Source organism: Eutrigla gurnardus (genome assembly GCF_963514095.1).
Source record: "Eutrigla gurnardus genome assembly, chromosome: 2".
Taxonomy (NCBI): Eukaryota; Metazoa; Chordata; class Actinopteri; order Perciformes; family Triglidae; genus Eutrigla; species Eutrigla gurnardus.
This window is the reverse complement of record NC_139916.1, coordinates 33127796-33136019: the sequence shown is the minus strand read 5'-3', so window position 1 is coordinate 33136019 and position 8224 is coordinate 33127796. Positions and strand designations below refer to the sequence as shown.

General features: G+C 39.6%; 1 long non-coding RNA gene across 1 annotated transcript in view; it reads right to left on the bottom strand.

Annotated features, from left to right (window-relative positions):
• Positions 1 to 365: 365 nt before the first annotated feature.
• Positions 366 to 8224, bottom strand: part of LOC311023951 — a 171082-nt gene continuing 163223 nt past the window's right edge. The window contains exons 2-3 of the long non-coding RNA XR_014598263.1: positions 688 to 742; positions 366 to 606 (exon numbers count right to left, since the gene is read on the bottom strand). This is a non-coding gene — a long non-coding RNA (uncharacterized lncRNA). The remainder of the gene's footprint in view (positions 607 to 687; positions 743 to 8224) is intronic.

Genomic DNA, 8224 nt, shown 5'->3' with positions numbered 1-8224 from the left:
ACAGCAACTACTAGTAGTTGTGCAGATGTGTATTTCTATTATGTGATATCATGGGTTTCATTCCTCCATACAACTCTGTTACAGCTACTGTGTCCTGCAAGGACTTTGGTGTTGGCACAGCCATGGGTCCAGACCCGTTTCACAACCACTCCAATAAGGAGACCATCACAGAGAGCTCGCCTGGACCCGGTAGAGGAGGAGGATACTTTGGAGGGCAGCTCTTCCTTGACTTCAGAAGAGCTTGATATGATCCTGCAGAGTCGGCCACGAACAGTTTGCGTTTGTGTTCTGATATAACTGTGAATTTCAACTGCTGATTAATTTGACAATAAAGTCTTTACAGTAATTGTAAAATGTGTCATGGTTAATATTACTGAAGTAATGGTCAGGAAGACTGCATAATATGTTGCATAGAGGGATTTATTTTTATAAAACACAATTGATAAACAAACAACAGACTGCTGTATTCCTCTTACGTGTAAAGCACCATAACCAGCTGTATATTTCATGCGTTTTGGAGAGAGAACATTCAGACAGACAGTTCCAACCAGGATGTCCCACCATGCATGCCTCTTCCTCCTCCAGCTGCTGCATCCGTCTTCTTACCTAGTGTGAATCATGATAATCGTCATGTTATGTGAATAATAATCTCAACAGACAACTTGGTGTAACAGACAGTAACATTACCTGTGGTGTCTCCATGCAGCAGACGTGTTCAGTGTCTGAAGGCCCACATGGTCACCTAGATGAATATAGTACAGAATTTGAGCATTTCAACAACAAATCTTGTTAATATGGTAACCTGACTGACTTTGCTGACAAGCTGAGGTGTAAACCTCATGTTTGAATTTTGTAACAGTAAGTTTGGCACGTAATGTTGAGATGGAGCACAATCACGTTTAAAAAACACAGCACACAGCCTATAATTCACAATTCAGCACATAATTCTGGAGGACGACATGATACTGACCAAATCCTGTTGCTTGTATATCTTTATGTGTAGAGGATGACGTTTTTAATCCCGTTAATGTGATGTAAACACACTGCCCGCATACAGGATGCTGTTTTCATTGGGTTTTCATCCGTTTAAATATAATGTTCCCCATTTGGAAAACATGCAACAATGAACTGTCAACAACATGGCACTACTAACGATATTAATTGTTGCCGAAAATAGCTCACAGATACGTTACTTATAGAGCGAAGAACGCAGCATTAGCGTCATTGTGGCTAGCGCTAGCTACGCTAACACACATCGAGTTACCGTCCAAAACGTTACACAGACATGTTAACTAACCATCCAGGTTCGTCCTGCTGCATCCGCGGCGTTGGAACTTCTACACGAGCCGGTCCTGCTGCATCCGCGGCGTCGGAACTTCTACAGGAGCTTCTCCTGGTTCTGGGTCGGAGTCCGGTTCGAAGCGGTACGGCTGGACCGCTGTTAGTTTGTAGCGTAGAACCATAACCATGGCAACAAGCTAGACGCGGACAGCATGGGGCGGAGAGACACAACCACTTCCTCAGTAGGAGCGGGGTCAGGGGTCATCTCATTAGCATAAGGCTACACCCCGACAGAATCACCCGTTTGAAAAAGTGGGGTAAAAAAGCTGAAAATGAGGAGTGTGATCCACTCCGAAATACATGTTCCGAATGTTTTTTCCAGTTGAGGAATTCAAAGACCAGGTTTGGAGACATCAATAACTTATATTAACTTGTGGAAAAATAGCATAATAGGGCCCCTTTAAAACGTATAAGAAGGCCAGAGCAGCCTACTACTCATCTTTAATAGAGGAAAATAAAAACAACCCTAGATTTCTTTTCAGTACTGTAGCCAGGCTGACAAAGAGTCACAGCTCTACTGAGCCATGCATTCCTAGAGATCTTAGTAGTAACGACTTTATGAACTTTTTTAATGATAAAATTCTAGCAATCCGCAACAAAATTACTTGCATCTTGCCTTCAATTGGAACCGCGTTACCCTCAAACTCAGGAGTTTTAGAACTAGCATTAAGACCTGATATATATTTAGACTGCTTTTCTCCAATCAACCTAAACCAACTAACGTCAATGATCTCTTCTTCTAAACCTTCAACCTGTCTCCTAGACCCGATACCAACCAGGCTACTGAAAGAAGTCTTACCCTTAGTTAGCGCGTCACTATTAGATATGATCAATGTGTCTTTATTAACAGGCTATGTGCCAGAGTCATTTAAAGTAGCTGTAATTAAACCTCTTCTTAAGAAGCCTACTCTAGATCCAGGTGTTTTATTAAACTACAGGCCAATATCAAATCTTCCTTTTCTCTCTAAGATCCTTGAGAAAGTAGTCGCCAATCAACTGTGTGACTTTCTCAACAATAACAGTCTACTTGAGGACTTCCAGTCAGGATTTAGAGTACATCATAGCACAGAGACAGCTTTGGTAAAAATTACAAATGACCTTCTTATTGCTTCTGACAAAGGACTGGTTTCTGTACTTGTTCTGCTAGATCTTAGTGCTGCATTTGACACCATTAACCATGAGATTCTAATATGTAGACTGGGAAAATTAATTGGCATCAAAGAAAACGCATTAAGATGCACAAACTGAGATCGATTGGATAAATAGGACTTAAAGTCATTTGAACACAGGTGGGAATTTGGCCAATCTGTGTGGTCAGGGGACAACAAGAATAGGGCGTCAGGGGTTGTAGTTTTATTTAAAGGTAAAGATTTCTGCATAGAAAGGATAAAACGAGTAATTGATGGAAGACTGCTTTGCATTGATGTTGAATTGCACCAACTAAAGTAAAGAATAATTAATGTCTACTGTCCACCTGATTTGAATGAATGCCTAGTGGTTTTAAAAGCAATACAGCCACTTCTTGTATTTGGAAGAGACGTGATCCTGGGGGGGGGATTGTCTTCAATTGTCTTCAATTGTCTCAGGGACAAAAAGGACAGAATGACCTATGCTAAGGTCAGGCTGGACTCAAGTTCAGAAACTTTGAATAACCTTATCAAAGACTTTAAACTGTACGATACCTTTCGCAATAAGAAACCTAACACACCAGGCTATACATGGTCAAATGGCACAATTTTTTCACGTATTGATTTTCTGTTTACAACAAAGGACGTTTTGGTTTCTGATGCTGCGTATACCCCAGTATTTTTTAGTGACCATTCAAAAATTGACTGCACCATAAGGTGCAATGTCAAGACTAAAACGAGCCAAAATCCCTGGAAACTAAATGTGTCATTACTCAAAGATCCAAAATTAGTAGAAAGGTTAAGGGACAAATTAAAACAATGGTTATCATTACAACTTTCATTCCAGTCAGTCGGAGAGTGGTGGGAAGACTTAAAAAATCGAACTAACAACTTTTTCTCAAAAGAAGGTAAAAGTTTTGCAATGAAAAAGCGTTTCAAATATAAAAAACAGCAGGCAAAGCTACAGCGCCTATATACTATGGCCCATTCAGGGTTTGATGTGGCAGAAGAGATTGTGAGACTAAAGAAGGAGATGGTAGCGTTTACTGCTGAGAACACAAAAGGTCATGTTATGCAAAGCAGAACTAGACATATTGAAAATAACGAAAAATGTTCAAGATACTTCTTTAGGAAATTAGCCAGACCCAGGAATACTATGTTATCAATTCTGAATGAGGAGGGAAAAGAACAAACAGAAACTAAAGACATCCTTGCTAGGATATCTACATTCTATACAGAGTTGTATAAAGAAGAAGAGACTAACACAAGTGCCTTGGAAAACCTTTTGAGTTTCTTAAAACCAAATGTTGGTATTGCCTCTGAAATGGAAAGTGACTTAACTGTAAATGAATTGACCAAAGCCATACAGAGCATGCAAGACAATAAGGCCCCAGGAGCTGATGGGTTACCCAAAGAATTTTATATCACCTTTTGGGATGAACTAAAAGGCCCACTCTTAGAGATGTTTAATGAAAGCTTGCATCATAATATCCTACCATTATCCTTAAGATCAGGTACCATCTCCTTGCTTTTTAAAAAAGGTGACAAAAAAGACATTAAGAACTGGCACCCACTTACCTTGCTTGGTGTAGATAGAAAGATTCTTGCAAAAGCTCTGTTTTTCCGACTGCAACAAGTGTCGGGACAGTTTGTGGGGGAAGAACAGACATGTTCAATACCTGGAAGATGCATGAGTGAAAGTCTTGCCTTAGTCAGAGATTCCTATCTCTATGCATATGACCGCAGACTGCCATTATGTATATCTGGCTTAGATTTAGAAAAAGCTTTTTACAAGGTCAGCCACACCTACCTAAGGAAAGTCCTGGTTAAACTTGGTTTTGGTCATAAATTAAGAGCTGGGATTGATTTACTGTATACTGATGGCTTAAGCAAGGTTGTCATCAGTGGTCATTCCACTGACACTTTTGAGTTTTGCTCAGGTGTCAGACAGGGATGCACACTGTCTGTTATGTTGTTTATATTTGCCATGGAGCCCCTGGCTCGTGCTATAAGAGAAGACCCTTCTATTCACAGTCTCCAAGTCCCAGGTAGTGGGGGACAGGAGGCCAAGTTTTCTGTGTACATGGATGACTTAACAATTTTATGCACTGACAATAAGTCAATTTTTAAAGTTCTATATTGGTGTGACCAATTCTCCGCCGCCTCTAGTGCCAAGCTAAATAGGTCAAAAAGTGAAATCTTGTATCTTAACTGGCCTGAACTTAAATTAAACCATGGCCTGGTCCAAAGAGAAGAGAGAATTAAGATTCTAGGACTTGAGATTGGGAAAAATATGGAAAATATTAACTGGGAGAAAAAGCTACCAAAGATTAAAGGTAAACTGCTACAATGGGAAAAGAGAGATCTTTCCTTTACGGGGAAAGTTTTGGTGATCAACTCCGAAATTGTTGCCTCTCTTACTTACCTTGCTGCAACATTTCCAGCACCTAAGTCTGTTGACCATGAGAAGAAGCCTTTTTCAGTTCATATGGGGAGCACAGCAAGAGAGAACAAAAAGAGAAATAATGTACAGGCCACTCCTAAAAGGGGGGGGGGAATGTTCCTGAGCTGGCAAGTAAAATGGAAGCTCTGTTTTTGACCCCTATATTGAGTGCTGTACTTAATGGAAATAAGAGGAGCCTTTGGCCAAACTTTGCTAGGTTCTGGGTAGGCCCCCAAATATTAAGAACGGTGGGGGTAAGACCTCCCTTAAATAGACATCATGCTGAGGAAAGGCCTTTGTTGTATGAAAGAATAATAACGTTTGTGAAATCTGGAAACTGTTGGTCAAGTGAACAGAACTTTTATAGAAAAGTGTTTACGTCCTGAAAGATCAAATCTGGTGACGGTTGGTACGCTAGTTGAAGACAATTGCATGAAAGTTCGGAAAAATGTTAATTCTCCCTTTTTATTAAATCAATACAAAGATCTGGCGTGGCAAATAGTACATAAATGTCTACCAACAAGAGAGTTTTTAAAAAGGAGAGGGTCTTCTAGGAATGCAAAATGTCCGAAAATGGGTTGTGGTAATGACAAAAATGTATCACATTTATTCTGGTCATGTAAATTGTCTCGGAGGGTTTGGAGCTTATTAAAGCCATGGCTAAATGACCTATATAGAGCCCCCACGGAGTCAGATATTTTATATGGTGACATACAAAATAATGATTGTAAAAAATGGGAAAGATGGTGGGCTGTGATTAATTGTGTTAAAGAAGCAATATGGAGATGTCATCAGTGTCATCAGAAGCTGTCGTTAATTTAAGTATAACATTGTTACAAGACTATTTATTTAAGAGACAAGAAAAGATATGGAATTATTGAATGTAAAGAATTTTGGAAGTTACATTATAAAAGGTTATAGAAACAGGCTGGCTGTAATAACTTGTGGATACTGTGTGGTATTGTATTTAATTGTCTGAATTATTAATGTAAACTTTTTTTAAATGGTTTAACTTTGAATGTGTTGACCTTGAAACCATGTTTGTAAAGTATATAGTAATTATTTGCCTGAATTCAATAAACGCCTAAAATTGGTTCACCCAGCCATTGCACTCCGGTTGAGCTGACCACTGCGTATTCCCCAAATGTGGGAATCTCGACTGCATAATTTCTGGTAGTGGGGGACTGTGTTCGCGCAAGTTTGTTTACTTGTGTTTAAAACAAACAACTTCTCATTATTTTTAAACACCAGGGGCCTATTGCACAAAACTAGGATAAGGGATTAAGCCGGGATATCTTGGATATCCTGTTTCAACTTATCCATGATCCGGTTGCACAAAAGCGGGATAGCGGGGCAGTAGGATATGTTATGGTATAAATTACCATGGAGATTTATTCTGTGGAGTGAGCCTGCTCCAGACCAGGCTAAGTGCCAGGATCTCTATAATCTCATCCCTTATCTCAGTCAGCAGTCACCACAAACGGAAACCAATAGTAATTCCATTGCCCACTACACATTGTTATCACATATAACTAGAACCACTGTCATTATTTAAACGTTTGATCATTAATTTCAATCATTTTGGATAAATTATGATTTTCGATGACGTTGCTATCATTAGATAATTTCCAGTTTCGCATAAACTATAAGGCTATATATAAAATGATGGAATATTAGAGCCACAGAGAAAAAATAAAAATTCACAGACTTCGAGAATAAAGTCACAAATTTACGAGAATCAAGTCATAATATTGTAACCCGTTGTTTTAGAGGAGGAGAGTTGTTAAATTGAGGGCTGTGGAGCATTTTGTGGAATTGTACTTCAGTATAGGTTTCACAAACAAGGAGATACTTAATCTTTTGGCACATCAGCATCACATTGTCAAGTATCAGGACTTTAAAAAGAATATGCAAGAAAATGCATCTTTACCGCAGAAAGAACCAGTGTCATAAATGTATGACTTTCTTTCTTCCTCAGCGTGGCCCTAATACTCCGTCGTATTAAATACACATCCCATATAAATGTAAATACACATCAAAGTTTAACATTATGTTCCTTTATTGAATAAGGATACAGCAAAACAGGTAAACCATCAGCTCCTTTCCAAACTGAAGTCACACAGTGACTCTACAAGATGGAAAGCACAGAATCAAAGCATATTATACAACACAAGAATAAATACACATTCAAAGGTCTGTATATAATACATGTCTGCACACTGAAATAAATGCAGGACAAATCCATACACATCAAATCAACAGTAGCCTCCCTACAAGCTTGTATGCACACAGTATACAGCACAAACATCAAAAGAGGCCAAATCAATTTAAATTAAATGACAAAAAAAAAAACCTAACAAAAACAACACAAATTCCTCTGCCACTGCAGGACATATTTCACTTAAATTTAAAGCATGCATATTAACTAAAATAATTTAACACATATTGGTCCCTGACCAGCCGACCACTGTCGTCATCAGGGAAGATGGCAGGATTGTCCCAGTCCATGGCTGGTGGCACTCTGGGGGCCCTCTCCTTCCTCAGGCATTGTGGAGGACAGCACAAGCCACAGTAATGTCACATGCCTTCAAAGGGCTGACCCTTAATTTCTGAAGACACTGAAAGCGTGCCTTCAGGAGGCCAACGGTCATTTCAACTCTGGCCCTGGTCCTTGCATGGGCATGGTTGTAGGCCTGCTGTGCTTCCTGGGGATCTGTGAAGGGTGTAAGGAGAAAAGTCTGGCAGGCATACCCCCTGTCTCCCAGCAACACACCAGAGAAATCACCTGTCAACACAAAATCTCATCATTACAACTTCATAAACAGAGTGACAGTCTTGACACAGTCATGATGTAAAAAGTGGTTATTAATTATGGGTTGTGTGGCTCACCTTGTGATAGGTGCTGATAGATGTCAGAGGTCCGAAAGACTCTGGAGTCATGGACTGAGCCATGCCATTTTGCCACAACATTGCTGATCAGACAGTCAGCATTGCTACCATCTGAAATCATAAGATGAGGACTATTAAACCAATCAATGCACATCACAAGCAATGTACAGTGTTCATCAATTGACAACATCAAAAAGTTATGTTCACCTGAACATTAATGCTGTGAAAGGATTTCCTATTCACAAAATCCGCCTCATGGGCACCTGAAGGGGATTTTATGTGCAGTCCAGTGCACCAATGACATTGGGGAAACCTGTAACACAAAGTAATGAGTATCCTACTATGACTGTTAACAGTTGTCCTGTAATTTGTAGATTCTCTTACCTGCAATCATATAGAACTCCTCTTTGATGTCACAGTCTTC